This window comes from Phyllobates terribilis, unplaced genomic scaffold (genome assembly GCF_046119375.1).
Source record: "Phyllobates terribilis strain yellow unplaced genomic scaffold, ASM4611937v1 Scaffold_3__8_contigs__length_932513732, whole genome shotgun sequence".
Classification (NCBI taxonomy): Eukaryota; Metazoa; Chordata; class Amphibia; order Anura; family Dendrobatidae; genus Phyllobates; species Phyllobates terribilis.
Window position 1 is genome coordinate 86,713,348 of NW_027362763.1, and position 15,912 is coordinate 86,729,259.

Consider the following 15,912-nt stretch of genomic DNA (forward strand, 5'->3'; position numbering starts at 1 on the left):
CACATAGTAATGTCACAGCACAGAGATAATGCACATAGTGATGTCACAGTACATAGATAATGCACATAGTGAGGTCACAATACATAGATAATGCACATAGTGAGGTCACAGTACAGAGATAATGGACATAATGAGGTCACAGTAGAGAGATAATAAACACAGTGATGTCATATTACAGAGATAATACACATAGTGATGTCACAGTACATAGATAATGCACATAGTGATGTCACAGTACATAGATAATGCACATAGTGAGGTCACAGTAAATAGATAACGCACATAGTGAGGTCACAGTACAGAGATAATGCACATAGTGATGCCACATTACATAGATAATGCACATAGTGAGGTCACAGTATATAGATAATGCACATAGTGAGGTCACAGTACAGAGATAATGCACATAGTGATGCCACAGTACATAGATAATGCACATAGTGATGTCACAGTACAGAGATAATGCACATAGTGAGGTCACAGTACATAGATAATGCACGTAGTGAGGTCACAGTACATAGATAATGCACATAGTGAGGTCACATTACAGAGATAATGCACATAGTGATGTCACAGTACAGAGATAATGCCCATAGTGATGTCACAGTACATACATAATGCACATAGTGAGGTCACAGGACATAGATAATGCACATAGTGAGGTCACAGCAGGGTCGGACTGGGGTGTCTGGGGCTCACAGGTAGAATGACTCTAGGGGCCACCTACAGCCATATGCAAATATCTGTTATCCGCTCTCCCTGTTATAGTGGAGCATTGACTGGCGGCTCCTGCACATCTACTGTGCGACACTAACTGGGATGAACGATTACAGTAGTTTGCTTTAAAGGGCTTCTTTGGTTAAAACAAGTTATCACCGATCCATGGGCTCTACAGGATAGGTAATAACTTATTGATCGTTTGGGTCCGAACATTGGAAAACGCACCTATCGGAAGAATGGGGAAGTTTCATCCCTGACAGGACACTTATCCCCATTTTAAAATGCAGCGGCAGGTGGGACGTCTGACCGCAGCTCTATTCATTCTCTTTGGGGCTTCCAAAAAAGAGCAGTGCTCACAGTCACTGAGGGAATGAATGGATCAGTGGTCGCATCTCACATGCCGCTCCAGTCTAATGGGGTGAAAAGCTTCACATTCTGCCGATTCTGTGCCAGCAGTCAGACCCCCACCAATCAATATCATCACTGATCCTGTGGAGAAGTGATTACTTGTTTTCACCGGAGAACCCCTGTAAGTGCATCTCTGACGCTCTGGTCCAAGTATTTAATCTCTAAAGCCACGGCCCCACTATCAGTATTGGGTCAGTATTTTTTCTCAGGAGTGGGAGCTAAAACCAGGTGAGGAACAATCAGAGAAAAGGTATAATAGAAACAAGTCACCAATTCTGCATTTATCACCCACTCCTGGTTTTGGCAGCGACTCCTGAGAAAAAATACTAACCAAATACTAATGGTGGGGCTGTGGCCTAATGGAAAAAAATCTTTTCCTAGTTAATATCAGCAAGAACAAAATGACCGCCATACACAACACAGTCCACTATATCAACACCAATAATACCACATACAAAAGGGACAAATATCGCCAGACCATGACTAGATCACATATTACCACCACATAGTGACCGAATAATACCACATACAAGGAACAAATACGGCCACACCATGACCAGACCACATATTACCACCCCAAAGTGACCAAATACTACAATACTGATCATGAATACAAACCACAATACTAACAACACTGTTATTACCACCAGCGACATTATACACAGGAGCTCTGTATATAGTGTCAGTGTACAGGTAATACAGGGATCACCAGTGACATTATACACAGGAGCTCGGTATATAGTGTACAGGTAATACAGTGATCACCAGTGACATTATACACTGGAGCTCTGTATATAGTGTCAGTGTACAGGTAATACAGGGTTCACCAGTGACATTATACACAGGAGCTCTGTATATAGTGTCAGTGCACAGGTAATACAGTGATCACCAGTGACATTATACACTGGAGCTCTGTATATAGTGTACAGGTATTACAGTGGTCACCAGTGACATTATACACAGGAGCTCTGTACATAGTGTATAGTGTACAGGTAATGCAGTGATCACCAGTGACATTATACACAGGAGCTCTGTATATAGTGTACAGGTAATACAGTGGTCACCAGTGACATTATACACAGGAGCTCTGTATATAGTGCACAGGTAATACAGTGGTCATCAGTGATATTATACACAGGAGCTCTGTATATAGTGTACAGGTAATACAGTGGTCACCAGTGACATTATACACAGGAGCTCTGTATATAGTGTACAGGTAATACAGTGATCACCAGTGACGTTATACACAGTAGCTCTGTATATAGTGTATAGTGTACAGGTAATACAGGGATCACCAGTGACATTATACACAGGAGCTCTGTATATAGTGTCAGTGTACAGGTAATACATTGATCACCAGTGACATTATACACTGGAGCTCTGTATATAGTGTACCGGTAATACAGTGGTCACCAGTGACATTATACACAGAAGCTCTGTATATAGCGAATACGTAATACAGTGATCACCAGTGACATACACAGGAGTTCTGTATATACTATATACACACGTGGTCAGAATTGTTGGTACCCCTCGTTTAATGAAAGAAAAACACACAATGGTCACAGAAATAACTTGAATCTGACAAAAGTAATAATAAATTAAAAATCTATGAAAATGAACAAATGAAAGTCAGACATTGCTTTTCTGCTTCCACTGAATTTTTAAAAAAAATAAACTCATGAAATAGACCTGGACAGAAATGATGGTACCCCTGAAAATAATGTAACAAAAGGGACATGTTAAATCAAGTTGTGTCCACTAATTAGCATCACAGGTGTCTACAATCTTGTAATCAGTCAGTGGGCCTGTATATAGGGCTACAGATACTCACTGTGTTGTTTGATGACATGGTGTGTACACACTCAACATGGACCAGAGGAAGCAAAGGAAAGAGTTGTCTCAGGAGATCAGAAAGAAAATTATAGACAAGCATGTTAAAAGGTAAAGGTTATAAGACCATCTCCAAGCAGATTGATGTTCCTGTGACTACAGGTGCACATATTATTCAGAAATTTAAGATCCATGGGACTGTAGCCAACCTCCCTGGACGTGGCCGCAAGAGGAAAATTGATGACTAATCAAAGAGACGGATAATATGAATGGTAACAAAAGAGTCCAGGAAAACTTCTAAAGAGATTAAAGGTGAACTTCAAGCTCAAGGAACATCAGTGTCAGATCGTACTATCCACCGTTGTTTGATCCAAAGTGAACTTCATGGAAGACGACCAAGGAGAACACCATTGTTGAAAAAAAAAATAATAAAGAAGCCAGACTGGAATTTGCCAAACTACATGTTGACAAGCCACAAAGCTTCTGGGAGAATGTACTATGGACAGATGAGACACAAATGGAAGTTTTTGGCAAGGCACATCAGCTCTATGTTCACAGACGGAAAAATGAAGCATATCAAGAAAAGAACACTGTCCCTACTGTGAAACATGGAGGAGGCTCTGTTATGTTCTGGGGATGCTTTGCTGCATCTGGTACAGGGTGTCTTGAATCTGTGCAGGATACAATGAAATCTCAAGACTATCAAGGGATTCTAGAGAGAAATGTGCTGCCCAGTGTCAGAAAGCTTGGTCTCAGTCGCAGGTGATGGGTCTTGCAACAGGATAATGACCCAAAACACACAGCTAAAAACAGCCAAGAATGGCTAAGAGGAAAACATTGGACTATTCTGAAGTGGCCTTCTATGAGCCCTGACCTAAATCCTATGGAGCATCTTTGGAAAGAGCTGAAACATGCCGTCTGGAAAAGGCAACCCTCAAACACGAGACAACTGGAGCAGTTTGCTCATGAGGAGTGGGCCAAAATACCTGTCGAGAGGTGCAGAAGTCTCATTGACAGTTACAGGAATCGTCTGATTGCAGTGATTGCCTCAAAAGGTTGTTCAACAAAATATTAAGTTAAGAAGAAGAAGAACCATCATTTCTGTCCGGGCCGATTTCATGAGGTTAATTTTTTTTTAAATTCTGTGGAAGCAGAAAAGCAATGTCTGACTGTCATTTGTTCATTTTCAAAAAATTGTAATTTATCAGATTCAAGTTATTTCTGTGGCCATTGTGGGTTTTTCTTTCATTAAACGAGGGGTACCAACAATTTTGACCACGTGTGTAGTGTTAGGGTATGTGCACACGATGCAGAAATGCTCAGGATTTTTTCCAGAGCATTTCTGCATCTCCCTGGCAGGAAAAAACGCATGCGGATTGTACATGCGTATTGTACATGCGTATTGTGCATGCGGATTGTACATGCGTATTGAACATGCGGATTGTACATGCGTTTTCCTGCCAGGGACATGCGGATGTGAAGCGTTCTTCATTTTCATTTCCGCATGCGGGTTGACAAGCGCTTCCCAAGCGATTTTAGCATCACTTGGAAAGTGCTTGTCAACTTCACACTATATAAATCCATGCAACCGGCATGGATTTATATAGTGTGTGAATGTCAAAAAATAAAAAATAAATCTATACTTTACCCTCTGATGGCCCCCGGTGTCCGGCTTCGCTCGGTCCCGGCTGCCGGCAGTGAAGACTTTAGGACCTGCCGACGTCAGCGCCACGTGACCCGTCACATGACTCTGACGTCAGCGAAGGTCCTGCCGGGAACCAAGCAGGAGCGCTGCACGGGCCGTCAGAAGGTGAGTATATATATATTTTTTATTTTATTCTTTTTTTTTTAATGGTACCTGGGTCTGGATGAGAGTCCTCTCCTCCACACCCGGGTACCATCCGCACATTAGACCGCACGGAATGCGCATCAACATATACAGTGATGCAGGTTCCATGCGGTCTAATGCTAGTCAATGGCGGCAAAAAAGCAGCGTTTCCGCAAAATTAATTGACATGCTGCGGATTTTTGAGCGCAGCGTTTACGCTGCGGAAAAATCCACATCATGGGCACAGCACATGCGGATTTCAATTGGGGAACATTGCTGCCCTTCTACCATGCATTTTTAATGCGTTTCCGCTGCGTTTCTGCATCTGCAAAAACGCCGCGGAAACGCATTAAAAACGCATCGTGTGAACTCAGCCTAAGTGTACATGCAATACACTGACTCACCAGTGATGTCTCTAGGTGAAGTCCTTCATCTTCGCTTTTCTTCTTCATCTGGCACAGCCATCACTTCTTCCAGCCAGGAATCATCTCTGCAGAAAATAACACACAGTTATCGATAACTGATCTCTTCCAGAGAATATTCCCACTTTTCCCCCCCGACTTCTATGTAGCACCCTGAGGATTCGGCTGCTACAGGGGTATTGCACCTCAACCCAGAGGTGTGATATTCCACTCCCGGGTAAGGATGGAGTGTGGAACTGAGCTCGGTAGGCTGCATGCACTACACACATCCCATTTCCGAGGAACAGGCCGACGGTACTCCCACTTAGAAATGTGCAGGTACGACCGAGTCTGTTCCTGGCTGGAGTGGGAGGGGGGTGGTACATCCCAAGTAGTGTAGGGGCAGATAGGGGGAGCAGCCTGGGTAAAGATAGGAGCTCATTGGGTGCTGGTCACCTGAGCTCACACATAGAGGGTGTATATAAGGTGGGCACCATCAGAAATCAGGGTCAGTCTGTCAGAGTCAGGAAGAGGAGCAGAGCAGATCCAAAGAGAGAGAGTGGAGCAGAGAGGAAAGACCCAGAGAGGGGACAAAGAGAGGACTCTGAGAACCCAAATTCAAGCTACGGGTGAAGAGTCGGCATCAGGGTACCGGAACCCAAGCTGGTGGGGGCAAAAACACACCCCAGCCAGAGACCGGAGGCCGTGGGCAGCGTCTGCCACGGCCACCCACCACATCCACCACGAAGGCATACCACGTGGAGGGTCAGGGAATCCAAGGCCAAGGGTCACCCAACAGAAGGCCCGAGGGAGCTGGACCTGGGTGGATCAATAGTGGGGACGGCCAGAGAAAGGACAGAAGGAGAGCTCAGGGTCACGCTCCGGACTCGCTTGGGGGTTGGCTGGATCCAGGACCTGGTGGATGCAGCACGGCTCGGGAGGTCACTTGAAGCTGGAGTGACCGGAACATCAGCAGTGAGTAAATATCCTAAACTGCACAACCCGACTCTGTCTTCATTTAACATCCCTGCTGCACCACCACAACCCCCTTCCTCTGCACCTGACCCCCTGAGGCTATACCCCACCCGTTGGGGGTTATACCACCAAAAGCTGCACCTACACCATCAGCCTCAGCGGACCCTGCTGCAGCGGCGGCCATAGTGACCGCAATACAACGGGTGGCGTAGTCGACAATAAAGAACTTTATAACATCTGTAGGACTGCCACATACAACTGAGTTTGACACCCTGGGCACGGACCGGGTCACAGCCACTCGGAAGACTACAACTCCCATCTGATCCGGCTCCGGATATTCCCCCTAAAGAATATGGCCCAGGGGGCGCGTCAACTTTGGCGTAGTCGGCAGGATTACGTGCCCGCAACACCCGGGTACTGCGTGCCTGAAGAAAAGAACAAGTTTACCTCAAAAAGAAGTCTCCTGCCGGTTCCGGAGGGTCCCCGCCATCGGACTCCATCACAGGTCGATTCCCGCCGGTTGTCCGCCATTAACAGCTTTTTCCCGCCATCTGCAGAGTTTCCCGCCACTGGGAGACGATTCCCGCCATTTCCAAAGGTTTCCCGCCTTGTCAGAGCGGACGCCATTATGGGCGTGCCAGAGGATGGCAAGAGGCCGCCTCCCATCGTGGGCCAGGACCGAAAATGGCGCCAAAAGTGGAAACCGCCCCCACCAACAGAGACTGTGATGCTAGAGGTGTCTGTCAGCGTGAAAGAACTGCCCCTGGAGCTGACAATCACCAAGTGGCCCCGGGACCGCCCTCGAAGTGGGAGGACTGAGAAGGAGAGAGCAAAGATGGGTGCCGCCTGGAGCAGTCTAGAGCGAGCGCACCCGGAGGCAAGAAGCCGGGAGAAGAATATCGGAGGAGCTTACCCGGAGATGGCGAGAAAGCAGAGCAGCACCGGCCCGTTGGCCAGGAGCCTGCTAGAAACAGAGGAGGGAGAGCAGAGCAGCACCGGCCCGCTGGCCAGGAGCCTGCTGGAAACAACAGAAGGAGAGCAGAGCAGCACCGACCCGTTGGTCAGGAGCCTGCTGGAAACAACGACCCCACTAGGCCTAGTGGAGGTCCTAGCACAGCTCCCCCGAGACCGGGAGTGTGCGCAGACCGCTCTGGAGGGCCTCGCAAGGAGGATGGCCCGGGTGCAGCGAGAGACGTTGGCGGAGTGGAGCCGTGAGATGGCCCAGCAGACCGAGACCTGTCAGCGGAGCACGCCACCCGAGACGAGGAGGCAGACCGCCTCTGAGGATGGCGCGGGAGGACTGAAGGCCGGAGACGGCGCCGAGAAGGGAGCCGAACCAGTGGAGGCAGGTAAAGGGGACGTCTATACCCCAAACCGGGAAACCGCGTACCTGCCCCAGCTCCCCGTCGCAGAGCCCGAAGTCTATCCTGCCGTGCCCGTCGCTGCAACGTCACCGCCGCAGACTAGGCCTCAAACGGGAGCCGCGACCCCTGTGACGTCACACGCCTCGACCCCGAGCGTGACCAAGCAGGAAGTACCACCAGCCTGGTCGCAAGGCCTAGTACCCCCGGGCGCCGCAATACCAACAGCGCCCCCTACCTCCGCGGAGCCACCGGCCTGGTCGCAGGGCTAAGTAGCCCAGGGCGCCGCCGTCCTTACGGTGCCCTTCACTTTCCAGATACCCCAGGCCTGGCCGCAAGGCCCGGGCAACCCGGGCGCTAACACCACCGCGCCCATAAGACCTAAAGTGCCGCATCTGGGAGAGGACCTGTACGCCCAGCATACGTGCCCGGATGGGCAGCCATTTATATGGCCACCGGAGTTCCACCATCCCCGACTCCGGAGAGAGAGACCCCTGGATGAACCCCTGATCCCGGCTCCAAAGCCCGTAAAGAGGATCTCGCCCCCGCTAGCAGAAGCGCAGTTCGAGTGGGACCCCACCGGAGAAGATCTCATGGGGTTCACTCAGGAGACTCGGGCAGCTGCAGCGGAGCGTGCTGAGTGCTGCCGCCGACAGCTCGAGGTCTTCGAGAGGGAGCGGAGAGAGAGGCGGGTCCGGGAACAGCAAGCTCAAATAAGGAGCGCGGAGCAGAAGAGCCGGGCCAGGAGAGACCCCCGTGCAGCGCATAGTCCCCGCACCACCGGGACTGTGATAAAGTTTAATATGCAGCATGGGTGGGGCTTCATCCGAGACCACCGCACCCTAGGCGACGTCTTCGTGACCAGGAGAGACGTTGAGTCCCACCTACCGGAGGGACACAGAGGTCGTGACCTTTACATCGGGGACGAGGTCACCTTCACCCGGCACAAGTGTGCCAAAGGACCCTACGCCCTCCATGTGCATCGCCTGACGGAGGAAGAGCTGCGGTATGAGGAGGAAGAACAAGAGGACCCGGACGGGTCTGAAACTAGAGCCAAAGGTAACAATAAAGAAAGAGCAGGAGGACGCCGTCGTTAAGTACAGCGAAGCAGGAGCTGTATATAGTTGCCCGTCGGGGCACCATAAACTGAAACTGAAACTGTTGCTGTTGCTAAAAATAGTCCCCGTTGGGACCAGCAAGTGTGAACTGTTACCCGTTTAACCCCTAAATCCCACTGACCGAGGACTGAGAGCGGTCATTCCTCCCTAATACCTGGCCGAGGACTGAGAGCGGCCATATCCCTGTAAATAGTTGCGCGTCCTAAAGCGCCCCCTACCGGTTTTATAGGAAAACCAGTTTTCCAGAGAGACTGTCGCACTTTACCCGGTCACACGTTGCACAGTGACCGGAGGAGGAGCCAGAGGCGACGAGAATGTTTTATATGAAAAGTTTTATGCTAATATATGTTGTTTTATATGTTTATGCAAAATTTGTATGTTGTGAATGTTTATGTCTTACAGCCCGAGGACGTGCTGTGGTTCACCAGGGGGGAATGTAGCACCCTGAGGATTCGGCTGCTACAGGGGTATTGCACCTCAACCCAGAGGTGTGATATTCCACTCCCGGGTAAGGATGGAGTGTGGAACTGAGCTCGGTAGGCTGCATGCACTACACACATCCCATTTCCGAGGAACAGGCCGACGGTACTCCCACTTAGAAATGTGCAGGTACGACCGAGTCTGTTCCTGGCTGGAGTGGGAGGGGGGTGGTACATCCCAAGTAGTGTAGGGGCAGATAGGGGGAGCAGCCTGGGTAAAGATAGGAGCTCATTGGGTGCTGGTCACCTGAGCTCACACATAGAGGGTGTATATAAGGTGGGCACCATCAGAAATCAGGGTCAGTCTGTCAGAGTCAGGAAGAGGAGCAGAGCAGATCCAAAGAGAGAGAGTGGAGCAGAGAGGAAAGACCCAGAGAGGGGACAAAGAGAGGACTCTGAGAACCCAAATTCAAGCTACGGGTGAAGAGTCGGCATCAGGGTACCGGAACCCAAGCTGGTGGGGGCAAAAACACACCCCAGCCAGAGACCGGAGGCCGTGGGCAGCGTCTGCCACGGCCAGCCACCACATCCACCACGAAGGCATACCACGTGGAGGGTCAGGGAACCCAAGGCCAAGGGTCACCCAACAGAAGGCCCGAGGGAGCTGGACCTGGGTGGATCAATAGTGGGGGCGGCCAGAGAAAGGACAGAAGGAGAGCTCAGGGTCACGCTCCGGACTCGCTTGGGGGTTGGCTGGATCCAGGACCTGGTGGATGCAGCACGGCTCGGGAGGTCACTTGAAGCTGGAGTGACCGGAACATCATCAGTGAGTAAATATCCTAAACTGCACAACCCGACTCTGTCTTCATTTAACATCCCTGCTGCACCACCACCACCCCCATCCTCTGCACCTGACCCCCTGAGGCTATACCCCACCCGTTGGGGGTTATACCACCAAAAGCTGCACCTACACCATCAGCCTCAGCGGACCCTGCTGCAGCGGCGGCCATAGTGACCGCAATACAACGGGTGGCGTAGTCGACAATAAAGAACTTTATAACATCTGTAGGACTGCCACATACAACTGAGTTTGACACCCTGGGCACGGACCGGGTCACAGCCACTCGGAAGACTACAACTCCCATCTGATCCGGCTCCGGATATTCCCCCTAAAGAATATGGCCCAGGGGGCGCGTCATCTACACTACACCAGTTGAAGAAAAAAAGCAACATAGTGCCGTCCTGCACAATAACAGGACCCCTCTTTTGTCCCATCCCATGGAAAACAATTTCCTAAAAAGTAAATTATATTACAGAAGTAATAATGTAATAATAATAATTGGAATCTAAAGTAATAATGTTCCCCACTGGTCACCATAAACTAATAAAGTATGTTCCTCAATCTGGCCCCCAAACAGTAATTAAGTCCCTTGTCTAGCCAGGCACCCCCATATGTCCCTTCTGGCCCCCATTTGTCTAGTGTGACCCCTCCATATATTGATCCTAGCACACGTGTATCGAGCCTGCCCCCTCCCATATACCCATCCTAGCCCCCCCCACATATCCATCCTTGCCTCCATGCTTCCAGCCTGCGCCCTCATATATCCCCCCCCCATATATCTTCCATGTGTCCAGCCAGCCCTCTACATATCCATCCTGGCCTCCATGTGTCCAGCCTCCCCCCTCATATATCCATACTGCCCTTACCCCCTGCATATATCCATCCTGGCACCCCCTATATATCCAGCGTGCCCCTCCATATATTTATGTTAGCCCATGTGTATCGAGCCAGCCCCCCCACATATCCATCCTAGCCCCCCATGGGTCCAGCCTGTCCCCCTCATATATCCATCCTGGCCTCCATGTGTTCAGCCTGCCCCCCCATATATCCATCCTGGCCCCCATATATCCATCCTGGCCTCCATGTGTCCAGGCTGCCCCCCCATTTACCCATCCTGCCCACCCCTTTTGCCTGGGTCCAGACAGGGTTCCCCCTTGTGTGTCCATCCAGGGCTCCCCCTTGTGTGTCCAGCCAGGGCCCCCCCTTGTGTGTCCAGCCGAGCCCCCCTTGCGCGTCCAGCCAGGGTTCCCCCTTGCGTGTCCAGCCAGGGTTCCCCCTTGCGTGTCCAGCCAGGGACCCCCTTGCGTGTCCAGCCAGGGCTCCCCCCTCGTGTGTCCAGCTTGCCCCCCCTCATGTGTCCAGCCAGGGTTCCCCCCTCGTGTGTCCAGTCAGGGTTCCCCCCTTGTGTGTCCAGCCAGGGTTCCCCCTTGTGTGTCCATCTAGGGTTCCCCCCTTGTGTGTCCAGCCAAGGTCCCCCCCTTGTGTGTCCAGACAGGCTACCCCCTTGTGTGTCCAGCCAGGCTACCCCCTTGTGTGTCCAGCTGGGCCCCCCCTTGTGTGTCCAGCTGGGCCCCCCCTTGTGTGTCCAGCTGGGCCCCCCTTGTATGTCCAGCTGGGCCCCCCCTTGTGTGTCCATCCGGGCCCCCCTTGTGTGTCCAGCTAGGCCCCCCTTGTGTGTCTAACCAGGGTTCCCCCTTGTGTGTACAGCCAGGTTACCCCCTTGTGTGTCCAGCCTGGCTACCCCCTTGTGTGTCCAGCTGGGCCCCCCCTTGTGTGTCCAGCTGGGCCCCCTCTTGTGTGTCCAGCTGGGCACCCCCTTGTGTGTCCAGCTAGGCCCCCCTTGTGTGTCTAGCCAGGGATCCCCCTTGTGTGTACAGCCAGGGCCCCCCCTTGTGTGTCCAGCCAGGGTTCCCCCCTTGTGTGTCCATCCAGGACCCCCCCCTTTTGTGTCCAGTCGGCTCCCCCCTTGTGTGTCCAGCCAGCCTACCCCCTTGTGTGTCCAGCCAGGGTTGCCCCTTGTGTCCAGCCAGGGTCCCCCCCCCTGTGTGTCCAGCCAGGATCCCCCTTTTGTGTCCAGCCAGGCTACTCCCTTTTGTGTCTGTCCAGCTGGGCCCCCCCTTGTGTGTCCAGCTGGGCCCCCGCTTGTGTGTCCAGCTAGCCCCCGCCTTGTGTGTCCAGCCAGTGGGTCCAGACCATTACACACACACACACACACACACCTCTTACCTTCCTGCGCTCCCGTGCGGTGTCCTCCTTCTCCTGAGTTGTGCGCCTCCTTCACAGCAGGCGCATGACGATGACGTCATACGCCGGCCGGCGAAGGGAGACACGCAGCTTCAGCTGCTTCACTGGGACGTGCGCCGCGGTGGTTCAGGTAATGAACGCTGCGTGCGCGCGTCCCGGCATACACTGTGCCTGCGCTTTTAAAGGGCCCGTGCCCCTTAAAACCGCAGGATTGTTTTTTTGTTCTCTTCTCCCCCTCTCCTCTGCAGCAGGGGGCGGGGCCCACCGGGAAAATTCCCGGTATCCCGCCAGCCCAGACCGACCCTGGGTCACAGTACATAGATAATGCACATAGTGAGGTCACAGTACAGAGATAATGCACATAGTGAGGTCATAGTAGAGAGATAATAAACACAGTGATGTCACATTACAGAGATAATACACATATTGATGTCACAGTAGAGATAATAAGTAGAGATGAGCGTTGTTCTACTCGAACTGTTCGCCAATCTCAAATTCGACCTGTTTTGGGCGGTGTTCGAGCCGGTCGGCGAACACGAACAATTTGAGAAAAATTCGGCTGTTCGAGGTTATGTTCGATAACTGTTCGTGCACCAAAATCATAACTGGATTTTTTCTCAGTAATGATGAAAATTAATGTTAATACGCAGTTTGAGTGTACAGCGGGGCGGGGGGAGGGGCAGGGGATGGATCTCTGCAGGAACAATGAAGATCTCCATTTTTTTTTCTCTTTCCCGCATTTGCAGTGGGGAGGTGCAATCTGTCAGCCTATCAGCAGCGCACACACGGAGCGAAGTGCTTTTTTTCACACAAGCAAGGGCATGTGTGATTGGCAGTGTATGTCACATGTCCTTGCCCTATAAGACCAAGCCATTTTCCCCGTCGCCACCATTTTCTCACTGCTGCAGCTGCGTGTTAGACGGCACCGCTGTTGCTGTGTGCGCTATACCTTGTTAATTTCAAGCCAATTTTCGCACAAATATACAGATAGCTTGGGAGTAGGGAATAGTTGTGATTGCAGTCCTTTTAAGGACTAGGTTACAGCATTTCCTACGACTTTTATCAGGCAGGTCTGTGCTCTTAAATAGATAGATTGTGGGAGTAAAGACTAATTGTAATTGGAGTCCTTTTCAGGACTAGGTTACATCAGTTCCTATCAGTTTTTGCCAGGCAGGTCTGTGCCAGTGCTGTGCAAGTTTTTTTCACAGCATTTGGCTGAATCTAGCAAAGCTAATCCTTTTTGGCCTATTGCAGAGTGTGTTAGTCAGTGGAGTAGCCTATCTGTGTTGCAAGATATAACACCTGTGTATAGAATACCAATTTTTTTACTGCACCTAGTGAAGTAAAATCTTTTGGGCATAGCATCATTCTATTAGTCCATCTATACTGACCTCCATCAGGTTGCAAACTGAATATAATTTTTTTCTGCATCTAGCTCTGAAAAAATATTTGGGCTTCTAGCAGTGTGTGGGACTTGGTCTATTAGTCCATCTATACTGACCTCCATCAGGTTGCAAATTAAAAATAATTTTTTTCTGCATCTAGCTCTGAAAAAATATTTGGGCTTCTAGCAGTGTGTGGGACTATTTGTATTAGTCCATCTATACTGACCTCCATCAGGTTGCAAATTAAAAATAATTTTTTTCTGCATCTAGCTCTGAAAAAATATTTGGGCTTCTAGCAGTGTGTGGGACTTGGTCTATTAGTCCATCTATACTGACCTCCATCAGGTTGCAAATTAAAAATAATTTTTTTCTGCATCTAGCTCTGAAAAAATATTTGGGCTTCTAGCGGTGTGTGGGACTTGGTCTATTAGTCCATCTATACTGACCTCCATCAGGTTGCAAATTAAAAATAATTATTTTCTTCATTTATCTCTGAAAAAATATTTGGGCTTCTAGCAGCGTGTGGGACTTGTTCTATTAGTCCATCTATACTGACCTCCATCAGGTTGCAAATTAAAAATAATTTTTTTCTGCATCTAGCTCTGAAAAAATATTTGGGCTTCTAGCAGTGTGTGGGACTTGTTCTATTAGTCCATCTATACTGACCTCCATCAGGTTGCAAATTGAATAAAAAAATTTTCTGCATCTAGCTCTGAAAAAATATTTGGGCTTCTAGCGGTGTGTGGGACTTGGTCTATTAGTCCATCTATACTGACCTCCATCAGGTTGCAAATTAAAAATAATTTTTTTCTTCATTTAGCTCTGAAAAAATATTTGGGCTTCTAGCAGTGTGTGGGACTTGTTCTATTAGTCCTTCTATACTGACCTCCATCAGGTTGCAAATTAAAAATAATTTTTTTCTGCATCTAGCTCTGAAAAAATATTTGGGCTTCTAGCAGTGTGTGGGACTTGGTCTATTAGTCCATCTATACTGACCTCCATCAGGTTGCAAATTGAATAAAAAAATTTTCTGCATCTAGCTCTGAAAAAATATTTGGGCTTCTAGCGGTGTGTGGGACTTGGTCTATTAGTCCATCTATACTGACCTCCATCAGGTTGCAAATTAAAAATAATTTTTTTCTTCATTTAGCTCTGAAAAAATATTTGGGCTTCTAGCAGTGTGTGGGACTTGGTCTATTAGTCCATCTATACTGACCTCCAGCAGGTTGCAAATTGAATATAATTTTTTTCTGCATCTAGCTCTGAAAAAATATTTGGGCTTCTAGCGGTGTGTGGGACTTGGTCTATTAGTCCATCTATACTGACCTCCATCAGGTTGCAAATTAAAAATAATTTTTTTCTGCATCTAGCTCTGAAAAAATATTTGGGCTTCTAGCGGTGTGTGGGACTTGGTCTATTAGTCCATCTATACTGACCTCCATCAGGTTGCAAATTAAAAATAATTTTTTTCTGCATCTAACCCAGCCAATAGTTTTGGCCTAATACCACAGTTTGGCCACTCAGCTCTGCTCGGTTCCCATCCATTGTTTTTTTGTGCAAACAACTCCAGAGTTGTGAATTAGTTAACCACCAAAATGAGTGGAAAAAGGCCTGCTGCTGGTGGAAAGGGGAATAGGCGTGTTGGGAAGGGGAAAAAAGGTTGTGTCCGTGGGGTAGGTGCAGAAGAAAGACCATCTTCCAGCCAAACTAAAATATCTACTTCTTTTAGCGGACAATGTGATAAGATCCCTTTCTTACGGCCACGCCAATCGCTACAAATTCCAGATGAGGCACAAAAACAGCAGGTGCTTCAACAGATATCAAGTGCTCCTTTAAGTGGGCTCTCCTCCACATCAACTTCAACATCACAAATACTCCAGTCCTCAAAGGTGTCACCCAAATCGCACTTGCTTCCTCACAGCTCCCAAATCTCCAGCTGCCCATCTGAGTATGAGGTAGAACAGATGGTTGAGTCTGCAGAGCTGTTTACTCATACTATAGCCTGGGAATCAGAGGTCGACTCCAGCGCTTCTGTGAATCCAGACGAGGAAATGATCTGCACTGATGCCCAGAATCTTTATGAGTCGGATCCAGGACCAGACGCAGAAGGTTCTGACCATAATGTAGACCCTCATTCCCAAACTGTAACTCCTGTTGGTGGAGACAATGAGGAAGACGATGATAAGACTCAAATACCTGATTGGAGCGACAACTTTAGTTTTTTGTCAGGGCAAGAACAGGTTGGCTCTGAGGACGACGGGTGTGATAACGCACAGGGTGATGATGATGAGGTCGGAGATCCCACTTACTGTCAACCCACAGTCAGCCAAGAGATGAGGTCAGCAGAGGAGGTGGAGGAAGATGCTAGTGACGACGAGG